At 48.1% G+C, this 19,046-nt stretch overlaps 1 protein-coding gene across 3 annotated transcripts in view; it reads right to left on the reverse strand.

Moving 5' to 3' along the window:
• The window catches only part of ARHGEF3 (Rho guanine nucleotide exchange factor 3), a 336,022-nt gene that overhangs the window by 233,459 nt on the left and 83,517 nt on the right, over positions 1-19,046 (reverse strand). The window lies entirely within an intron of this gene.

Here is a 19,046-nt window from a genome sequence, read left to right on the forward strand (position 1 = left end):
ATCCTGCCACCTGGGGAGCACCTGATTTCCATCCTGTAAGTTGAATCAAAGTCTATAGATGCCAACATACCCACAGGGATACCTTTTTCAAGGTCTCGAGGAATGATAAATTGTTCCCCTACAAACGTGATGTCCACCAGCACGGACATTTAGACTCCATGCTTGCTGAGAAGGGTCCACTTTGTACATTTCCCGAGATGTTAGTCACTGATAGACCAAGAGGGTGTGTGTGGTTGGTTATATGACAGTCACCTTGACCTTGACCTCTCTGCTGGCCTCAGCAAGGCAAGAAGCACATGGTGACAGTGCACAGGCTTGGCGCAGGTGAGACCTGAGTAAAATCTTAGCTGGCACCATGACACACAAGAGTTAAATACAAGGTAACTATGGTAACAGCAGCAGCTAACAGCTATTAGGTACTTACAAAAGCCTATGCTAATATTTTATATAGTTAGTCTCACTACCTTGCGAACTAGGGTTCATTAAATTCTAAGATTTAGGAATATTAAGTGATCTGATTATGATCACATGGGTGACATCAAATCCAATGGTGTTTATTAACTGTGTGACCATGAACATGAGGATTCATTTATTTTTTTAAAAATATGTTGGGGCCAGGGCTGTGGCATAGCAGGTAAAGCCACCACTTGCAGTGCTGGCATGCTTTTTGAGTTCTGGTTGGAGTCCCAGCTGCTCCACTTCCAATCTAACTCTCCTCTATGGACTGGAAAAGCAGTGGAGGATGGCCCAAGAACCTGGGCCCCTGCACCAAAATGAGCAACAGGAAGAAGCTCCTGGCTTCGGCCTGGCCCAGCTCCAGCCATTGTGCCCATCTGAGGAGTGAACCAGCAGATGGAAAACCTATTCTCTCTCTGCCTCTGCCTCTCTGTAACTCTTTCAAATAAATAAATGAATTTTTTATATATACATATATATATATGTTAAGTGTACACATTTATGGGGAGGTTTAATTTCTTGAACTGTGGTTTCCTGTGTGCAAAACTGGGGAAGCAATACCCACTCTGCTGAGGGAAGATGAGATGGACACTCGCACCCCAGGTCTGCCCTTGCTCAGCTTCCACCAGACACAATGGCCCTCCCCCTCTCTCCCAAAGCCTGGCTCCACGGACTTACAGAGGAACACAAAAGTGAACCAGGGCGGGCATCTGGCACAGCAGTTAAGATGCCCTTGACCTGCCGGTATCGCATTTCGAAGTGCCTAGGTCTGCTCCTAACTGTAGCTTCCTGTGAATGAGCCTCCTGGAAGGCAGCAGGTGTCAGCTCACGTAGTTAGGTCCCCGCTGTCCATGAGGAAGACTCAGACTGAGTCTCAGACTCTTGGCTTCAGCCTGGTCCAGTCCTAGTCGTAGAAGGCATTTGGAGAGTGAACCAGTGGATGGGAGATGTCTCCCTGTCTCTCTGTATCTCTCTCTACTTTAAAATAAAGACTTACTTTAAAAAAAAAAAAAAAAAAAAAGGAAGTGACACAGAGGGCCAGGCAACTTCACAAAAACCTATGGGAGCCCCCACCTGATGTGCCTTTACATCAGACCTCACCTTCTGCCTCTCCTATGAATACTTATGAATACAATAAAAACTCAGGCTAATAACATCACAAGATGAACAGACAGCACCTGCATGGTTATGTAAAATTAATACCCTTCGCTACTAAGTAACATGTTGGTCTAAAAATCTCTCCTTTAAAACAAGAATGCGGATTTCAACAGTTCTTGTGGTTTAGCAGGTTCGGCTGACGTTTGCAGCACTGGCATGCCATATGGGTGCCAGTTCACGTACCCGCTGTTCCACTTCTGATCAGTTCCCTCCTAATGTGTCTGGGAAAGCAGCAGAAGATGGCCCAAGTACTTGGGCTACTGCCATCCAAGTGAGAGACACAGACAGGGCTCCTGGCTCCTGGCTTCAGCCTGGCCCAGCCTTGGCCATTGCAGCCATTTGGGAAGCAAACCAGCAGGTAGAATGTATCTCTCTTTGACTCTCCCTTTCTGTCTGCTAACTCTTCCTTTCAAATATATAAATAAAATGTTTAAAAAAATTTTTTTTTAAAAACCCAATACTTCTCCATGAATGCTGCTCCATATCCTCCCAGGTGATCACTGGACTTTGCCCTCCCAGTTATTTGATGAGCTCCTGCTCCCAGGGCAACAGGGGTAAATATGCCCTTGTTTCACACATTGCAATCCACACACCAACATGTCTCCCACCAATGATCACAATGATCAACAGTAACGCAGTCACAGATGAGCCAGGTACAAAACTTCACCCACAAAACCTATGTCAACAGTAACTTTATTAGATAGGTTATTATATTATGTCATATTATAACTACATAATAATGGAGTTTAATATAATATATACTACAGGTACTCTCTGACTTACAGGGCTGAACTTGAGATTTTTTGATGTTACAGTGGTGTGAAAGTGAAACCTATCCAGTAGAAACCAAGCTTGGAATTTTGATCTCTTCCCAGGCTAGTGATACTCATGTGGTTGGATCCTCTCTCCTGACACTGGGAAGGGACAGGCACCACAGCTTCCAGTCAGCCCCACGGACATGAGGGTGAGCCACCAACACTCCACAATGTGCTGTGCTGCTAGGCTCAGATGTTCAGTGGATTAGGGCTATGAAATACTTTTTCAGCTTAGGATGGGTTTGTTGGGATCTAACTCCATCCTAAGTCAAGGCCATGATGATATGATGATAATAACAGGGATATGACCATTACTCCATTTTACAGATGAGATAAAGTGAGGCTCACAGAGGTTTAAACCACTTGTAGAAGTCACACCTTCGTTGGTGGCCAAGCTCTGGATCCAGAGGGTGCAGATCCTCTCAAATGGAGAAAAGCTCCCTCAAGTTGGGCAGAGAAGGCTTTGGAAAGAATGCAGCCCGGGGTTCCCCATGGGAGGGCCACAGTGTAGCAGAGCCTCAGCAGTCCCAGGCCTCACAGCCCAAGAACCAGCACCAGGGTGAGCTTGTCAGCCCAGGACACTCCTGGGCCATTTGAATGCACCTGTTGCAGTTGGGGAACCCACTGGGAGGCCAATGGGGAAAAAGGTTGTCCCCAATGTTTGGCTCACACTCCACTGACATGCCAATGCCACCCAGGCCTCTGGCTCTTTCACACCAGCTGGGGTCCCGTTTAGCAATTCTAACCGAAATGTAAGTCTCCTGATGGTTCCTTCCCACTCTCCAGCCAGACCCCAACACCTAGGTGGCTTTAAAGACAGCTCCAGGGAGCAAGGCTGGTGAGAAGGCTCCTTCATGAAGCCAGTGGGGGACTCTGACAGCCCAAAGTACACCATGCTAGAAGCCACCAAGGCCAGGTCCTCACCGAGACAGGGGCCAATCAGCCCTGGGTATACTTGCTGTATGTCAGAAACAACTTCTTTGCACAGTCAACAAAAATCCAAGGAAAAGAAAGATGCTTGGCTCTGCAGATTTCCCAGACACAAAGATAGGAGTCGGGCTTCTGAGCAGGGCTTGGAGGAGTTTGCAGCCTGTGTCCAGCCCTCAGGCCCCTCCAGTGAGCACAGTGCACATGCGTGGTTATGAAGCACCACCCTGGGTCCAGGCAGCAGCTTCCACAGTCTCATAGATGTCAGAAGGACAATGAAGACCAGCGACTGGCACCTCCACAGAAGGGCTGCTGGGAAAGCCAGGAGTTGGGTGAGCAGCAGGAGAGACACTGCTGAGTGGCAGGGAGCTGCCGTCCTGCAGCAACCCTACACGAGGCTGGAAAGCAAAGTTGTCCACCCTGGGGGGAGCTTACTGGAGAAATGTGAAATACCCACAGCAGAGGGGAAAAAATCCAGATTCATGGTGTGTTTAGGGAAGGATCTCGAATTCAAGGGTTTGGGTCTGGAATCAAATGGAATAAGGTGGGTAGCAGCACACTGCAGTTAGTGCAAGAGTCCCTTCCCACCCCATGACAACAAATGGCATTCATCACCTTGAGAAGGGGGTTAGCAACCGTTCCCACAACAGCTCCGGGGACAGTGGGTGTTTAGTGCAAACATTTCTGTGGCCACTGTTAGCTGAGCACAGTGAGGAGCTGAGAGCCTGGTGCTTAGGGGAGAAGCCAATCAGCATCCTAACAACCGCTCCCTACCTCCTATTATATCTTGCCTATTCTCTTTCCTCTGAGCCTTCACTTTCTCACCTGCAAAGTGGGGATGACAACCCCTCTTTACAAAATTAAAGGACTAAATTAATGTACTATAGAAAATACTGCACGTGGCACTGGCATTGTGGTGTGACTGGGTCAATGGTCCCTTAGGATGCCTGTGGCAGATTCTGGCTGCAGTCCCAGCTCCTCTGCTTACAATCCAGCTTCCTGCTAATGCACGCGGGAGGCTGCAAATAATGGCCCAAGGATTTGGGTTCCTGCCAAACATGTGGGAGGCCTGAATGGAGTTCCTGGCTCCTGCCTTCAGCTTGACAAAGCCTCAGGTGTTTTGAGCAACTGGGGAATGAACTGGCAGATAGACAATCTGTGTGTGTGTGCGTGCGTGTGTGCGCGTGTGTGTGTCTCCCTCTCTGTCATTCTGCCTTTCAAATAAATCTATCTTAACAACAAACAAAACATTAAATGTTTACTGGAGAGTCTGGCACTTAACAGGGACTCAAATCATCTATTATTGTTCTTATTATTATGAGAAAGCTCCTTCTTTTTTTTTTTTATTTTTTTATTTTTGACAGGCAGAGTGGACAGTGAGAGAGAGAGAGAGACAGAGAGAAAGGTCTTCCTTTTGCCGTTGGTTCACCCTCCAATGGCCACCGCGGTAGCGCGCTGCGGCCGGCGCACCGCGCTGTTCCAATGGCAGGAGCCAGGTGCTTCTCCTGGTCTCCCCTGGGGTGCAGAGCCCAAACACTTGGGCTATCCTCCACTGCACTCCCTGGCCACAGCAGAGAGCTGGCCTGGAAGAGGGGCAACCGGGACAGGATCGGTGCCCCAACCGGGACTAGAACCCGGTGTGCCGGCGCCGCAAGGCGGAGGATTAGCCTGTTGAGCCACGGCGCCGGCATGAGAAAGCTCCTTCTTTAACTCGGTAAGAATGCATGTTTGTATTTTCCCTGTTGAGACTCACAACAGAGGGCCAATGAAATTTACAACTAACTCTTACAGACTGGATAAAATATCACTAAAATGAAGCCTCCAGTGTGCTATGAATATTTGCGTGAGGCAGAGACAACAGCCACAAATCCGAATATGGTATTACCATAAAAAGAAGCTCCCGCTCCAATCTCCGCCTCCCTTTCCCCTTCCCAAAGATCACTGCTTTGGCCAGCATGTTTTCTATATTGTAAATATTTTAACATCTGAATCCTCACCCCACAGCATCTTGCTAGCAAAACTTTTGTTTTGTTTTCCTTCTCTCTATCCATGAGGACAATGGGGACTGGGGAAATCAAACAGCCACCGCGATAAAAGAAATCCATACTGAATATGCCATCACCTGAGCCAGGTCTCTTCATGCTGGTTGGGCCCCTAAGCAGGTGGATAGCGTCTCACACTCCCTTGTTATTTCAGTGCATTGTGTACACAGTTGAGGATGGACTGGCAGGTGTTAAGCCAGGTGAGGACCCAATTCTTGGTGGAGAGAAGCTCATGCTGGAGAGCTGACGCTCATCATGAGGCTGCTCTGGCTCTGAAACAAGAACCCCAGGACACAGCCAGGCTGAGTGTGGCTCACTCAGCTTCATTCTGCTCACTCCCTGGCTGCCACTCCAACTCTATTTCCTGACAAATTATGGGGTGGGAGAGGGAATGCCAGAATCTCAGAAATGGTCAGCAGGGACAACTACGCAGTCACTCGTTAAATCCTCTGCAACCTTGCTGTAGAGAATGGATCTTGAACAGAGCTCTCCTTTTTTTTTTTTTGGTAAGGATTTATTTATTTATTTGAAAGGCAAAGTTACAGAGGCAGAAGTAGAGAGAGAGAGAGAGAGAGAGAGAGAGAGAGAGGTCTTCCATCTGGTCGTTCACTCCCCAAATGGCTGCAATGGCGGGAGCTGGGCCAATCCAAAGCTAGGAGCCAAGAGCTTCTTCCAGGTCTCCCAGATGGGTGCAGGGGCCCAAGGACTTGGGCCATCTTCCACTATTTTTCTAGGCCACAGCAGGGAGCTGGCTAGGAAGTGGAGCAGCCGGGACTCGAACTGGCACCCATATGGCACTGCAGGTGGTGGCCTTACCCACTACGGCACAGCACTAGCCCCGAGCCCTCACTTCTAAAGATGGGGTCTACGTTCTGTTCACAGGGGTTCACCTGTGCATCTACTCACTAGTATTTCATGAGCACCTACCATACGTGAGACATGGTGCCAGGCATCAGAGACAGAGCAGTGAACAAGACAGGGCCAGGTCCTGCTTTGAGTCCTCACAGCAGGATAGGCAGATGTTCCCCCTCCCCAGCCCAACATGGTAAGTTTTTTTTTAATCAGCAGTAAGGATTGATAAAGGGGCTCAACCAAAATTTGAGAACCCAGAAAGGCCTCTTAGAGGAAATGAGACTTCTCTGAGACCTGAGAGAACAAACAGAGGGACTCAACCAGGTGATGGGAAGGGAGAGAGCAGGGAGGCGGAAGATAAAGGGTGCCAAAGAGGCCAGAGGGGAAACCCCACCCACACACGTGGAGGCAAAGCCGGCCAAGTTAAAAAGGAGGTGGGAAGGACACCAACAAATCCTCTCAGAAGGAGCTCAAGCAACAGCTGTGAGAACTAAAATTAGAAGGCCCTCAACTTTATGCCATTACATCTGAAAATTTAAACAAAATGCCCAATGTCTAGAAAAATCTAACTTAATAAAATTGTCTCAAAGAGAAATAGAAATCCTGACAAGCCCTAGCACGCATAAGGAAGTAAAAGAAAATACCAGGCCTAGGCAGTTTTGCTGAATTATAGCAAACTTTAGAAAAAAGAAAAACAAAAACCCCTAGAGCCTTCCGATCTTACACAAACTGTTCCACAGGAGATAAATAAGAGTTAAGAAATACAGTACACACACATGAAGAACTAGAAGACGTGACAGCTGACATGTGTGCCAATAAGGAAATAGGTTAAAGGAAACTGTGTACATGCTGTTTCAATTTTTATTTATTTGTGTTTATTTATTTAAAAGGCAGAGAAAGAGACAGACAGAGATCTTCCATACACTGGCTCACTCCCTAAATGCCCACAACAGCCTGGACTGGGCCAGGCTGTAACCAGGAACCTGGAACTCAATCCAGGTCCCTCACATGGATGGCAGGGACCCAAGTTCTTGAGCCATCACCTGCTGCCTCCCAGGGTGCACAATCACAAGAAACTGGGATTAGAAGTGGAACTCAAACCTGGGCACTGCAGTATGGGATGCAGACATCTCAAGCTTCATCTTTGCCCCTGTGTCAAATGCCCACCCATCCCCATATTCATTTCTGACAACAGAAGATCATACAGGTCCATGTGGCATATTAATGAAAAATCTCCAAAAAGAAGGAAAAAGAAAGAAAATCCAGGTTGCAGGAGATACGATGGTGCTGAGGAACACACAAAATAATACTACAAAATTGTTTATAGCCACAGATACATGTGGTAGAAATGTACAACCTTAGATGAAAAGTCATCAACTACAGACAAGGGATCGCTTCTGGGAAGAGAGAGAGACAAAAGGGACTGGGATGGGACACACAGAGGCCTGATGGCTTCATCTATGCCTGTAATGTTTCCTTTGCTCACATACAGACACACAACAGGCACAGTCAGAAGCAACTATGCCTCCACGTTGATGTTTACATATACATACAATGAGTGCCCAGATGCCACACAAACCTAGAGTCAGCTACATGTATGCAGAGGGCAGGCCCTGGATGGGCACTGATCATCACCACTGGGGGTGGGCAGCACCAATGTGGACTTTATCTTCAATCATTATCTTATCTTTTACTATGAAATTATATTACACTCATCATGAAAATTACAGTAACACATTAAAGGGGGGGTGTTGTCAGGTGCAGAAGAAGGCAGAGAGGCAAGAGATCTTCCATCTGCTGGTTTACTTCCCAAATGACCACAAAAGCCAAGGCGGGGCCAGCCCAAAGCCAGGAGTCTGGAACTCCATCCAGGTCTCTCATGTGGGTGGCAGGGGCCCAAGCACTTCAGCTATCATCCCTTGCCTGCCTAGGAACATTAGCTGGGAGCTGGATCTGAAGTAGAGCAGCTGGGACTTGAACTGGCACTCGGATATAGGATGGCCAGCAGCCTTGGCTTAACCCCCTGCACCACAATGCGGGCCCCCATTGCAGAGTTTTAAATCAACGGAGAGTGACATGATGAGATTTGCCTTTTAGAAAGATCCCTCTGGTTAGAGAGAAGAGAGAGCGAGCAGAGAGCCCGGAGTGCAAGCAGAGGGACCAGCTGAGAGGCTGTGGCAGACGTTCAGACACGGTAGCCTGTGCCATGGTCATCTTTAAGATTCTGAAGGCAAGGAAGTTGCAGGTGTCCATTCTCCATCATTGGACGAGGAAAATCCAGTGCTCTGTGTGTAAGTCACTGGTGATCAACCAAAACGTATAAACTGAAACCCCCGTGAAAAATAAGACAGCTGCCAACATTTTTTAGCATTCATCTGAATTCAGGAACATTCCAAAGAGCAAGGTATTTCACAAAGGCTTTAGAGAAGACGTATCTGGAAAAACTATGGAAAATGATCCTCAGGTAACAACGTACACGTGACCTACTGGAAGAGATGAGCAAACGAGATTTCCCAATGGCAGAATGTCCTGTTTGGGACATCTGTGAGCTGTCACTCATATAGGACTGCACTCTTCAAGAATGAACTAAAAAGAGATTGAAATGATTTTTTTAAATCCATAAGATATTTGTGGTTCATCTTTTGTAAAGTGCCTGTTCAGCTCATTTATAGAAAGACTGTTTGTTGTTTTTATTGATGTATGAGAACTCTTTATATATTCAGAACAGTACATGCAACAAAGTGTGTGGCACACATCTGGTCCCACAGTAACTATATTTAAAAAGCATAGATTAAAAGTGTGTTAAAAGATACATGGAGGGGCCGGCACCATAGCACAGTGGGTTAATCCTCTGCCGGCATCCCATATGGGTGCCGATTCTAGTCGTGGCTGCTCCTCTTCCAGTCCGGCTATCTGCTATGACCTGGGAAAGCAGGAGAAGATGGCCCAGGTTCTTGGGCCCCTGTACCCACATGGGAGACCGGGAGGAAGCACCTGGCTCCTGGCCTCGGATCGGCGCAGCATGCTGGCCGTAGTGGCCATTTGGGGGGTGAACCAATGGAAGGAAGACCTTTCTCTCTGTCTCTTCCTCTCACTGTCTGTAACTCTACCTCCCAAATAAATAAATAAAATCTTTTTTTTTTTTTAAAAAAGATATGTGGATAAAAATGTGCTACATCCATTCAACAAAAATATAATTCAATCATTAAAACATGAAGTGCTAATACATAGAAGAACCCTGAAAACATTACACAGAGTATAAGAAGCCAGATACCAAGCCCCACATACAATATGATTCAATTAACCTGGGCTGTTCAGAACAGGCAAATCTAGAGTTAGGGAGTGGTTGAGCGGTTGCCAGAGGCTGGGGGGGAAGAGGGACAGGGCACAGCTTCCGCTGAATGGTACAAAGCTTCCTTTGGGGGTGAAGAGAAAGTTCTGGAATCAGCAGCAGTGACAGACGCACAGTACCGAGGATGGACCTTCCGATACTGAACTATTGTGTGTGTTAAGATAGTCCAGGTGAGAGTGAGACAGGAGACATGTACATAGACACGTCACATACACTCAGTGGCAAGATCCTCATGCATTAATAGTATGGAATAAAGTCCTATTCACTACCACTCCAGGAGAAAGAATTCTGTCAATAAAAGCCAAGCACAAACATGGTGTGCAGTCTGGGACTGGATGCAGACGGCTGAGTCTTTATCAGCCCTTGTGAGAAACCAGTCCCACAAATCCCTGTGTCTCAGCCTCACATTTACTAAATCTGTCTACAATGCCAAAAATTCCCGCATCTGCTGGCCGTCTCCCCTTCCTCCAGTTCTCCATGGTCTCCCTGCCCCCAGTGCTAGGCGACTCAGCAGCAACTACTGGACCACCTTCTGCCCCCATCTTGCCGTGTTTCCCTTTTGCAATTTCTGCGGAGCTTGTATCTTTCGCACAACTTTCAAAAAGTGCAAGGTTCCGGAAGAATAGACAGGAGTAACCCACGAGGCTTCCTGGGTGGTGGTGTAAATGGCTGGTCTGTCCAAGTGGGTAAGAACATAGACGCTGGAGCCAGCCCTGCCACTCACCAGCAGGGCGACACTGGGCAAATGTTTTAACCTCTCTGACCCCAAACTCCCAGGTCTGTGAAGTGCAGGCAACAGCAGGCCACCCTCTGTTGTCTCTGTATTCCCTGTGTTTTGTAGGTGCTTAATATATAGCTGAAGAATCAATGTATGGTGCCTGCTCCCAGGACATCTGCAGTCAGCAATACAGGAGAGCTTTATAGACATACTGAAAGCGCATGAACACCGTCATGTGCACTAGAGAGACCCTAGGTAGTGGTCAAACTTCCCTGGTCAGGGCCGGCACAACACTAGCATCCCCAGTGGGTGCTGGTTCAAGTCCTGGCTGCTCCACCTCCAATCCAGCTCCCTGTTCATGGCCTGGAAAAAACAGAGGAGGATGGCCCAAGTACTTGAGCCACTGCCACCCACATGGAGGACCAGGATGAAACTCCTGGCTCCTGGCTTCGGCCTGGCCCAGCCCTGGCCCTTGCAGCCATCTGGGGAGTAAGCCAGTGAATGGAAGATATCTCTCTGTCTCTGTCTGTCTCTCTCTCTCTCTCTGTAACTTTGACCTTAAAATAAATAAATCTAAAAAAAAAAAAAAAAGAAAGAAAAACTTCACTGGTCTTTCTAACATTCTATTCCTACCCTCTAGACCCTGTAATACAGTAGGTACTCAATAAGTATTTGTAAGATTTTTCTAAAATTTTCTTGATAACCGCAACCAAATAGAAGAGGCTAGCTGGACCATCCCATCCCTCAGAGACAGACAAAGAGAAAGACCAACAGAGATTACCCCAGGATGCACATTTTCATTCCCCTCCTTTGACTAAAAGAACTAGAATGGCTGTTATTGGGCATGTATTTCACAAGAGATAAACCTGTTTCCTGGTTACCACTTCCCTGGCTTCCCGAGCACATCATCATTAGGGGAGAGCTGACAGCCTGCACTTTGAACACTGAGGCTAGTCTAATTAGCAGAAATCACAGAATATTTTTAAAGGGATGTTTTGCTTTTGGAAGCCTAATTTAAGAACTTTGTTTTCTCATATTCACGGTGCTGACCTGCAGATTACATTTCCCGGTGCTTTTAAAAGTGAGGGTGGGTCTCCCTCCCTCCCTCCCCTGCCCCACCCCCCACGCCGTCTGAATCATCATCGCTCGTTTTCAATGGGAAAGGCTTCCTTACATCCTAAGGAAATCCACATCCTGCGCTCCAGGTCACAGTCCGGCGAAGGGCGGCCTCTCACCCTCCGGAAAGGATAATTAGTTTTCTACCCTTTAATCAAGGAGCAGCGGATTGTCGTTTTTCTAAAGTTTTGCCTGGGGAGAGCCCAGTCTGCCCCGTAGTGTGTATTTTTCTAACCAGGACTGCTTGTTCCTCCCCTGCCTTCCCAGGAGCTGAGCACTCACGGCACCCCTCCCCCTGGTCTGCAAGAAGCAACCCCCAGCTCTCTGCTGATGAAACGGACTGGCACCAGGGCACGGGCCCTGCAGCTCTTCAGCACCGCTGGCCTCTGACCCACGACCTGGGGGACCCTCAATCTGTCCTGCAGATTGCATTTTTAATGATTCACTTTGTGAAACACCAAAACATCCAGCTGTGCAAGACACTGTGAGTAGCAACTCATTTAGTCCCCAGAACAATTTTTTAGAGGTACTTTTATTCATTCCCACTTTACAGATTGAAAAAAGGCTCAGAGGTGAAGAGACGTGCCCAAAATCACACAGCTACTCGGAGAGTCTCAGCCAGGTTCCAACCCAGGCAGTCTGGCTCCAGAGTGCGTGAATGAGCAAACAGACACCACAAGTACTACCGAAGCGGCAGCAACAGAGGGAAGAGATGGAGACTCAGAGGCCGACCACGTGCCGGGCCCTGTGCCAACACGGCCGGGTTGGTCCTCGGTATGTGAAGCGCCACTGGACTTTACTATTCATCATGAAAGCGCCTGGTGCACATGCATGCATGTGTCTACCTGATTTATTAATTCAGAAGGCAGAGTCATGGAGCTCTGATCCACCGGTTCACCCCTCGGAACCCCTCATTGGCTGGGGCTAGGCCCAGGACTAACGCCAGGAGCTGGGAACTCAGCTCAGGTCTCCCATGTGGACAGCAGGACCCCAACAACTCGAGCTGTCACCTGCCACCCCCTAGGAAGCTGAAACAGGGAGCAACGGCCCCGAATCAAACTCAAGCACTCCAGTGTTGGATGCAAGTGTCTTAATTGCTAGGCCAAACACCTGCCCTGAAATTTAACAAAGGTCAGAATTGTCTCATGTATTAGCTTTTCTACAACTGTGAATAAAGATCAATGTAGATTAACCGGTGTGCTTTTCTGTGTACATATTGTACTTCAGTAAAAGTATAATTTTAATTAAAATTATTTGTTTTTCTTTTATTTGGAAGACAGAGAGACAGACAGAGATCTTCCATTCACTGATTCATTCTCCAAATGCTTGCAACTTCCGGGGGTGTGCCAGGCTGAAGCCAGGAGTCCAGAGCTCCACCAGGGTCTCCTTCAGGGGTAGCAGGGACCAAAGTCCTTGAGCCACCACTGCCACTTCCCAAGGTGCACATGACCAGGAAGCTGTATTGGAAAAGGGATCACAACTAATCCCAGCCACTCCAAGACAGGAAGCAGGCGTCCCAAGTGGCAGTTTAACTGCTGCACCAAACACTCGCCCCCTTAATTGAACATTTTTAACAATAGAGGTTTCCTTTATGTTTTTCTTACAATAGGGAAACCTTCTGTAATTTCAAAACTCCATTAATGCATCAAGGTAATAGAAAGGTCAGTGTTGCTTTGCAGACAACAACATCCAGTCTTGCTCCATCAAGAAGAAAGGGATTTTTTCAAAAAAGGGATACTGGACAGTTAGCGGCAGCATCGGAAGAGCTGAAGAAACAGGATGTAGGCTGAATGTCTAGGAACCATCCCCCAAATGACACCGCCCAACTGGGCCGTGAACTGCCCTTGCTGCGGGGTGAGGAGAGAGGTGGATGGGGAGGGGGTCCTAGGGTAAGACAGGGAGCTGAAGCAAAGCCCACAGAAATGGAGCCAGGAAGGCAGGGGCTTGAACGAGAGGAGTGACCAACGGTGTGTGGAGGAATAAATGGCAAACAAGTATCGGTGATCCTGACACCAGGGGACTGTGCTGGGTCCGTTCATGAATTTTGCCAGCTCAGGTGCACATGAATGGTGGGGAAAGCAATGGCTGAGTTTTCTCAGTGTTTTAAAGAGAGGGATTTGGATCAAATAAACGACACTTATAAGGTATTTTTTTTTAATCACCGTGAACTGTCATTTCAAATCTTTATTGAAAGAAATAAAAGCAAGAAAGCTGTCTTTGGGATGGCTCTACCAAACTATATCCAAATCAGAAACAAAAAGGAAGGAGGTGAAATCATGGTTTTTACATCCTGGAAAGCTCTGACTCAAAAATCCTATCTACAGGCCGGCGCCATGGCTCAACAGGCTAATCCTCCGCCTTGCGGCGCCGGCACACGGGGTTCTAGTCCTGGTTGGGGCGCCGTATTCTGTCCCGGTTGCTCCTCTTCCAGGCCAGCTCTCTGCTGTGGCCCGGGAGGGCAGTGGAGGAAGGCCCAAGTGCTTGGGCCCTGCACCCGCATGGGAGACCAGGATAAGCACCTGGCTCCTGCCTTCGGATCAGCGTGGTGCGTCAGCCGCAGTGCGCTGGCCGTGGCAGCCATTGGAGGGTGAACCAACAGCAAAAGGAAGACCTTTCTCTCTGTCTCTCTCTCTCACACTGTCCACTCTGCCTGTCAAAAACTAAAAAAAAAAAAAAAAAAGAAAAAAGAAAAAAAAAAACTAAAAAAAAAAAAATCCTATCTATAGACATCATCCTGCCCAAGGTCCGCCCCAACGGGCACGTTTGCCCTGGATGGAGTTAAAGGAAGTCTTCAAATTTTGTTCAATAGTAGATTGATCAGACACTAATAAGTTAGTATGTAGGTGGTCCAACATCTCCAACAGGAACGTCTCGCTATCCTAAAAAATGGGTCCTCAGAAAGGGACATTTCTAATAAATGTTCTGTTGATTCTAACAGCTAAAAACAGAAAAATGCTCAAATTAGTCCACAGTGCTTAAAACGGTTTATTGACCCTGATACCGGACCTACCGCAGTCTCCAAGCTCCATAAATACTCTTTTTTAATTAGAAACTCCATAAATGCTGCTTTTGGCAGTGACTGGGGCCACACATAAAAACATGTTTATTCCCAAACTGTCAGTGAAATAGGGCTGTGGGGGTGGGGGTGGGGCCACGGTGCACTTGTCCCAGCTCATGTCGGGGAAACCAAAGGCAGTGCCAATGGCACCATTCAGGCTGAACCGATTTCAGCATCACCACCCATGGCAAGCCGCCCCCAAGTCCCGGTTGACCTCAAAGACAGCTGGAGAAAAGGCAGTGCGGGCTGTGCAGAACTTCTGAGTCAGACCCCGTCACAGAAACGAAATTAAACTCTAAGTTTATGTTGGCACAAAAATAATTGAAATCCATGCACATACGAGGGATCTTCAAAAAGTTCATGAAAAAAATGAGTCTTATGAGAAAATTATGTAAGGGCTGGGCATTTGGCAAAGTGATTAAGGTGCCCCTTGGATGCTCACAGTCCATATCAGAGCCTCTGGGTTAGAGTCCTGACTCCACTTCCAACTTCCGCTTCTCACTAATGTGCATCCTGGAAGGAAGCAGGTGATGACTCGAGTACCTGGGTCCCTGCCACCCACATGCAAGACCCGACTGAGTTCTCGGCTCTTGGTTTCAGCCTGAGGTTGCAGGCATTTAGCGAGTGAACCAGGAGATTGAAGTCTCTGTCTCTGTTCATCTCTCCCTCTCTCTTTCCTTATCAAATACAATTTTAAAATAATAAATCAAAATGATAAAACTATGCATGTATTTCAAGAAACTGCTTCAGAATAACCTTTTAATTCCATTTTTCCACAAACTCTTGAAAGTACACATGAATTATTTCACAATAATAATGTGATTCATGCTGTGCTTTTAATGTCGATTAATCATTTGAATCCTCATATGGGCTCTGTGCATAAGCACTGTGGCAGATGAGCAAGCTGTGGCTCTGAGGGGTTAGACTTGGAAATGCCTCACGGCTAGTGAGGCACAGGGCCGGCCAGCCTGCAACCAGGATCCCCATACTTGGATCCTGAGCACTGCCAAGTTGCAAAGGATGTTTCCAGTCGCCTAATCCACAAAAGCCACAAGCGAGGGAGAGAAAAACGGTGCGGGTCAGTTACCAGCTTCTCACCAAACATTTGTATCAAGCCAGAGCAGCAAAAGACCCATTCTCTTGGGCACTTGCTGACTTCCAGCTCCCAGTTGGGCTCCAGTGGGACTAGGTGCAAGGCTTGCATCAGCGTTGCCATAGCTGCTGCCATGGCAACCGTTCCTTGCCCGAAGATGCTCTCCATACTCAGGAGCCCTGATTCAAGGATGCAGCCCTCACAGGAACACATCCTTCTGCTTGGTCCCAGCTTGCGCAAGGTTTTACAAGATGGGGAATGCACTGGAAGCTCCCCAGGTCACCAGAGTCATCTGGAGCAAGCCAATGTGCATGAGGCCAACGTGGAGGTGGCGGTGCAGAAATGAAGATCTGAAGAGGGGGAGGCCAACTTCTCCAGGGGCCTCAGTACCTGGCAGGACTGGGGTTGAGTCCCAGACCTGGCACTGGCTCGCTGGAGACCCAAGGTAATGGTCTGGCCTCTATAATCCCATTACCATAGTCTCAGAATATAAAAAAACAGGGATACCAGAATTTACACTTCAGAGAGAAGTGTACCTAAACGCAGGCCTGTGAAAGGCATACAGAGTGAAGGCTGTTTCCCGTTATTTTGGCCAAGGCCAGGGTGCTGGTGCTGGCAGAAGAGCAGCAGGTGATACTCAGTTGCCACTGCCCTTGCAGCTCAGCGACCTGGCATTAAAAACAGAGCGCACTCCTGCCAACAGCACAGGACGCCGCCAGTGCATCACACAGTCTAGCCACACACAGCGGAGAGCGGGAAGATGTAGGAGCAGTCAGTGGGGTCTCAGATTCAGCACCTGCCCACTAGGCTGCGTGGCTTCTCTGAAAAGACTGACTTACTGAAATAAATCGACTATCTTTATACAACCAAAATACCACCATGTGGGGGCTGGCACTTAGCCTAGCAATTGAGACACCCACATCCCACGTCAGAGTGCCTGGGTTTGGCACTTTAGCTCCACTCCTGACTCCAGCTTCCTGCTACTGCACACCCTGGGAGGCAGCAGGGATGGCTCAAGTAGTTGGGTTCCTGCCACCCACGTGGAAGACCCAGGTTTTGTTGCTGGGTCCCAGTTTTGGCCCCAGTCCAGCCCTGGCCACTGTAGATATTTGGGAAATGAAACAACAGATAGGACTTTGTCTCTTCCTTTCTCTCAAATGAAAGAAAGAGAGAGGAGGGGAGGAATGAGGAAAACACCTTTTAAGATACTAAAGCCATGAATAAATCTTCCAAAATTTTTAAGGCCAAATGAGTGCCATTTAAAAATTTCTAGAAGATTCTGACAAAATAATGACCATACTGTAAGCAGTGGTGACTTCTCAAGATGAGGGCTGAGCTGGGTAACCTGCACTGGCCACATTACACATTCCTGAATTTCTAGCTCTGAAATTTTACAATGTGCATTTAATAATTTTGCGATCAGATACACCAGTTCAAAAGGAAAACAAATGTTTTGCTCTAACAGAGATTTCACAAAAGCAGGAAACCCAATCAGTAAACAAAACATGCTCACCCTCCCTATGGAAACTTAAATCAGAGAGCTCACAAACCTCTCAAATTAACATAGTCTACAGGGGAATACTGAATGTGGGCAAGAAAGTGGAGGAACGGTGAACATGTAGATCAACACAACATCATCACTTGGCAACAACTTGGCAGTGTTTTCCAAGAGCACAGAAATGACACAGAAGCTCACCCTTACCTGACTGAGTAACCAGAGCCGTGAACCTGGCGGGTAGGATACAACTCCCAGAGTTTGCAGGAGAGAAACTCAACGCAGCTCAAATGGCCAATAGACCAGTTATTAAGTAAGGCCCTTGTAGGGGGCAGCCCTTGGTGCAGCAGTTAGGCCGGCTCTTAGGATACTGGCATTCCGGATGACAGTGCCTGGGTTTCAGTCTGAGCTCTGTTTCCGATTCCAGCTTCCCGCTCATGTGCACCCTGGGTGACAGCAGGTACTGGCTCAAGTTCACTACAGTGCATAAAAGTTTGAAATCCATGTACAGGAGAAGAGGAGCCGAAAAAAACACATAATAAGTATAGCAGGCCATCCCGACATGTGCGGGTTCTCTGTTGGGAAGGCTATGCCACTCTGGCTCCTCTGAGCACCTCCCTGCAATGGAATGACACCGCAATCGCCAGCAACAGTGCGTACTAAGAACCTGAGACGTGTGTTTCTATTTTACCCTGACAAGCCCGGATGAGTGGGTGGTTAAGTTAGTGCACAGTTACAGATTACAGAGGCGCAGACAGCTCAAGTAAGTTGCCCCAGGTCACACGGCTGGGCAGCAGCAATGCTCCCAGGTTTCAAGTTAAACCATTTGGGTGTGGGGGCTCTTACTTGCTGCACCGCACAGTCCACCCCAATGTTCACAAAGCCCAGGGCTACAGGCTTATGAAACGGCATGGCTGCCAGTACTTCCTGTCCAGGGTGACATGTAGCTTTCTGGCTTTGAGATGACTCATACCAGCCATGCAACATGGACACTGCCCCTGCAGATGTCTGAGTGAGCCTAAAGGTAAGTCACACCAGCAGTCACCACGGAACAACCCCTGCCACGGCCTCCCTCCCCATCTTCCTAGAGAAATACACTGCTCAAGGGGAGACATAATCATTACAGCAAAACTCCAGGCCGAGACCTCTCACTGGAGTCTTGGAAACACATGCTGGCATCAGGAAGCTGGTCTTCCCACAGCTATAGGTAATCACATGCTGTTTAAACTTCAAGTTCACACTGCCAGTGAGGCCAGGCGAAATTTTCCTTAATGTGCCATTGTAGCTTTTGGTGCATGAAATCCACACAGTGACACTCAGTTCCCATTACCAGACTGAAAAACGTGCAAAGCTTCAGTGCCTACCATATATGGACAAAGATGTAGGCAGGTGCCGCCAGGAACCAGCAGTGCGACCTGAACAAAGGCAGGTCCCAGGTACCCCTCGTCTTCCTCAGCTATTCACTAAGAGAGCTTGTTGTTGAGGAAACAGAAGTTCTATCCAGGTGTTTTCACCAGGATCCAAAACCCTGCACTGTCTCAAACCTGCTAATTTAATCAGATATGTCTGCTCTCAGATAACGTGCCTAACACCCAAACAGATCAAAAGCTGGAAGGCTTTTCAGAGAACACACCAGCCTACCACCCTCATTTAGAGGCTGGAAAGCCAGGAGTCGTTCAAGGTCACATGGACTACCAGCGACAGGCTGGGCCCTGTGAAGGTCTCCCGGGGTGCAGGCTCTTTTCAGCCCTTCTGGCTATACTGATGCAAGGGCTGCCAGCTGGACATATGCTGGTTCTCTCTGCCCAGCATCCATATGAATGACGGTTAGAGCTGTGGCTTCTCCACTTCCAATCCAGCGCCCTGCCAATGCACCTGGGAAAGCAGCGGAAGATGGTACAAGTCCCTGGGCCCCTGCGCCCATGTGGGAGACCCAGATGGAGTTCCAGGCTCCTGGCTTCAGC

This window comes from Lepus europaeus, chromosome 9, assembly GCF_033115175.1.
Source record: "Lepus europaeus isolate LE1 chromosome 9, mLepTim1.pri, whole genome shotgun sequence".
NCBI lineage: Eukaryota > Metazoa > Chordata > Mammalia > Lagomorpha > Leporidae > Lepus > Lepus europaeus.